Here is a 5,000-nt window from a genome sequence, read left to right as displayed (position 1 = left end):
GAAAGACAAGGTCGCTAACAATCATGGCACCAGAGTCTTTAAACGAAGTCGGAACCTAAGTGCTAACTCCATTTCAGAATTACCTGGCTAGTCATCAGTCTCATGCCAGCGAATTTTCCCCAACTTTCCGACCCACCAGGTGACACAATTGATAGCTTTTAATTGGAAATTACCCCTAATGAGTCAATATGGCATGATTGGTAACAGCCTTGCCTTTCATTTGAAAGGGCTACGGTTCCATCTCAGTATGAGATAGAAATTTATTTCTATATGAACATATCGTGTTGATTTTCATCCATATATATATATATATATATATATATATATATATATATATATATATATATATATATATATATATATATATATATATATATATATATATATATATATATATATATATATATATATATATATATATATATATATATATATATATGATAAAGCCATGAAAAACATCCACGTAAACTATCAAATACAGAATAAAAAAGATTTCTTTAAACAAGTTTTTGTACAACTCAACAAAATTAATTTTCGTGAAAAAGTTTTATTTCTACCTCTAATGTTTCTATCCTTGAAAGATACACGAACTATGAAACAAAATATTACTTTCAAGGATCCCAATAGTTTTTTGTTTTTTTCTAATTGAAGCTTTTGGTTTGACACCAATTATATATAGCAATAAACGACTAAAGGAATGACTATGTTATTGTCGACTTTAACATTCACTGTTTGCGCACATAATAAAAAAAAAATTCTTAATTGCGAGAATTTTATATGATTCATTAACTTTCAAAATTATTATATTTTTCCTTAACTCAATTATCGGGGTAAAGCTTAGGCCAAAGTATATGAATAAAAAAAAGGTTAATTACAGAACCCTTTGTCACATTTGGCATCGTTGTTCAGTTAGTTCTGTATGCATATTTCATAAGATTTGTCCTAATTCTGACCATCCTTTGCATTCGTATCTTACCAAACTATAAGATCCTGTGCATAATAATGGGTATTCAGTTTGTTACAAGTCTTTCCTTTTCAAACATAAAGCTCATTGCCACATTAATCTATAAGTTTTATTCCAGCTGTGACCTGATTAATAAAAAATGTAGTTGAATAGGTGGAACTTCAGAAGTTTAAACTTGCAGCGAATGTTTTTATGGGGGTAATGTTCTAGAAAACATACAGCCTTGCATAATACTAATCCTTTTAAAAGTCCTTCCCTCTTAGCCTTTTTTCTTTATAACTAAGAATAGTGGTGTAAACCACAAGCCGCAGAGAGGAAAGATCATTTAAATAAATACTTAATCCCGTTTGAGACGTGACTTTGAAAATAATATTCTCTTGAACAATAAAGTACTTATACCCGATCCACCCCACCCTCCATTCAACACCACAAAAGGTGGCATTGAAACAATTTCCTGATTATATTCCATTATAAAGATTAAAAATTTTATGGAGGGGGGATTTCATAGAACTAGGGGGGGAGGGGGGCTCTAACCAGTAGTACAGTTGGCTTCATTAATTCAGATGTATTTCACAGAAAGCTAGGGAAACCTCAGTGTATTGGAATTAATGAGGCCATCTACACCTTATACTATCATGGCCGAACCCATTTCCTTCTCTCTCAGAAACACATAAACGAAGTACACATTTTTGGACTACGGAGAAGTACACCGAATGATAATTTGTGGTCTATCTGCTGAGTCATTAGCAGCCATTGCTGGCCCACCCTGGTCCTAGCTTAGGTGGAGAAGGGGCTTGGGCGCTGATCATATAATATATGGTCAGTCTCTAGGGCATTGTCCTGCTTGCTAGGGCAATGTCCCTGTCCCTTGCCTTTGACATTCATGAGCGACCTTTAAACCTTTTAACTGTTATACAATTATTTTGTTAACAAAAGAGTAATAACTCTGTGAAAATGACTTGACAAAGATATCTGGTCTAATAAAAATTTTAAAAATTTTGACATGTTAGTAATTTCCTAAGACTATGTGTATGTGCATTTATATTAAATTATAAAACCGATTAATTAGGAAAAGACGGTGCAGATTAATGATTGAATGAATGTATGTATATATGTATGTATGTATGTTATGTATGTATAAATACTTAACATATCATTTTAAGTTATAAATACAAACAATGCATGATACTTTGATATATGCTCCCGATGTAAAGAAAAAAAAAGTGCATGTATATATACATACATACATATATATATATATATATATATATATATATATATATATATATATATATATATATATATATATATATATATATGTGTGTGTGTGTGTGTGTGTGTGTGTGTGTATATATATATATATATATATATATATATATATATATATATATATATATATACATATATATATATATATATATATATATAAATATATACACACACACACACACATATATATATATATATATATATATATATATATATATATATATATATATATATATATATATATATATATGTGTGTGTGTGTGTGTGTGTGTGTGTGAGTGTATGATCTGAGAAAAAAGTCCATCTGCCCACCGAATGACAGCCTAACGAAGGGCTTTCAGTTAAAATTCATGCCATGCGGTATAAAACCTTTACAATACAAACCAAAACCCAAATGAATAAGCAAAGCAGAGTGGAGCGTCGGAAACCATCGAAACAGCCACCGAAAAAAATTCCTGAACAAATTCCCATCTTGCGGCCGGGAGATGGTCAGCTACGATAAACAAAGGGGGAGAATGTGGTTTCCCTCCGAAATTCCATGGTCTGTCGAGTAGGGTATTAAGTATCGACTTGTTGACAGCGTCACGCCTTGAGGAAAATGACTAGATAAAATAAGAGGAAGTTGTTGTAGAAGAGAAATATAAAAAACGCTTCGAACAACAAAAATAGATATATACCTGTTAAAAAAATTTGATGAGTTAGCTGTCAGGGCTAAACTAAATCTGATGTCTGTAAGTACAGTAGTAAACCTTGAGTCTGCAGGTGAAGCAATTATAGGAGGAAAATAAAAACTCCATGTTCTCTAACAGTGGTAATAACCACCTTTAGGTATACCAAATGAAAAAGAAAATGTTTTTGTCAAGAATGAATTACGAATGAAGCCACTATAAGGACTGACTACTGATTGTAAAAATAGGTCATTCACAAACGAATAACTTAAAGGCACTTATTAATATGTTCTCCAAAGAATAATTCAAATCATTAAACCGATGTAAAAAAAAAAAAAAAAAAAAAAAATAAGAAAAAAAAATTTGCCGATAAATTCGCTCCTATTAATAACCCTTACAAAATGCTTGAAACTCACTTTCTTTACCTATACTGTTCAATAATACGACCTTTCATTCCATGCAAACATTCACTGCAATAGAATTCCAAGGTCACAGAAAAATACTTTATTCCTAGATTTCCTGTATTTGTCGCACGTCATAAACATGAGACCGAAAACTCCAACGCATCAGTAAACGAAAAGCGCCGACGGTTTATAAATATTCCTCCTCCTCCTCCTCCTCCTCCTCCTCCTCCTCCTCCTCCTCCTCCTCCTCCTCCTCCTCCTCCTCCTCCTCCTACCTTTCCTCCCTTTTAACCTAAGCCTTGTCGGAGCCTGCAAGAAGGATTCTCTTCATCATCACGTGAATTGGTTTACGTAAACATTTCCATCATCAGCATCCATGTCCCCCCACCCAAAAGGGAAGTCCCGTCAACACAATAACAAGGCACTCCCAGCGCCCCTGGGGGAACTCTCTCTCTCTCTCTCTCTCTCTCTCTCTCTCTCTCTCTCTCTCTCTCTCTCTCTCTCGAGTTTTACGGCGGCAATGACCTTTAATGTCAGGATGCCAGAAAACTCAATCAATCAATAGTTTTTAATTTTCTTTATGAATTCACAAAATACTGACGTATATAGAATACTTTCCTTTTCTTCTACAGTATTTGTGTTTATGTAAAATGGTGACACTTCTACCACCCTACATTTTAATCATACTAAAATAAGATCACTATTTACCCTTTAGTTTATTAATAAAAAATTAATCATAAACTCACGCAAATAATGTAAAACGTATCAAATTTGGCCCTCAATAAATCATGTTATTATATAAATATAAAGTGTCTTTATCAGACAAAGAAAAGAAGTCAAAGAATTTTGCTATTATATATCTATAAATAGAAAATTGGAGAGTGAAAATTTATATTAAAAATAACTTCTTTCTTAATGGTATATTTCTTTCGATATTTTTCAAGGTCATACAAAAACCTGTATAGAAGCGTGATTTTCCCATTGTGCGTTTATAGTAACAGTAATCTTAAACTCTTTATAGCAATTTTTGTTGACAACCCGCCATAGAATTGCAAACGATCACACTCAATTTAAATCATGTACAGTAATTGAAAAAAAAAAATACACACCAAATACAAAATTATATATCTCATGAATCAACTTCATATATAAATGGATTTAAAGGTTTAAAAGGATGCCCAGGAATGACACAGGCAAGGGATAGTAACATTGCCCTATCAAGCAGGACAATGCCCTAGAGACTGACCATATATACATATGATCAGCGCCCAAGCCCCCTCTCTACCCAATCTTGGACCAAGGAGGGTCAGGCAATGGCTGCTGATGAGTCAGCAAATAGACCTATAGGCTCCCCCAAACATCCCAGCCCAATCCTTAGCTCACAAGGATGGTGAGGTTGCAGCGACCAAAGAAACTGATGAGTTTGAGCGGCACTCGAACCCCAGTCTGGCGTTCACCAGTCAGGGACGTTACCACGTTGACCAAATTAAAATGCCCTTGCCCATAATGTTTCAAACCTTTATTTAACTGGTTATCGTAAAAACTTCCAATGTGTGCCAGACTTAAACAATATCTCGAAGAGAGAGAGAGAGAGAGAGAGAGAGAGAGAGAGAGAGAGAGAGAGAGAGAGAGAGAGAGAGAGAGAGAGAGAGAAAGAGAGACCGCAAATTCCTTCCGAAAGCGGCCGTAGCGGTG

At 33.9% G+C, this 5,000-nt stretch overlaps 1 protein-coding gene across 2 annotated transcripts in view; it reads right to left on the bottom strand.

Moving 5' to 3' along the window:
* LOC137657899 (venom dipeptidyl peptidase 4-like) overlaps positions 1-5,000 on the bottom strand; it is a 352,664-nt gene that overhangs the window by 189,790 nt on the left and 157,874 nt on the right. The window lies entirely within an intron of this gene.

The sequence above is a fragment of the Palaemon carinicauda genome, chromosome 18 (assembly GCF_036898095.1).
Source record: "Palaemon carinicauda isolate YSFRI2023 chromosome 18, ASM3689809v2, whole genome shotgun sequence".
Lineage (NCBI taxonomy): Eukaryota > Metazoa > Arthropoda > Malacostraca > Decapoda > Palaemonidae > Palaemon > Palaemon carinicauda.
The sequence above is the reverse complement of the archived record's forward strand: the minus strand, read 5'-3'. Positions and strand labels throughout refer to the sequence as shown.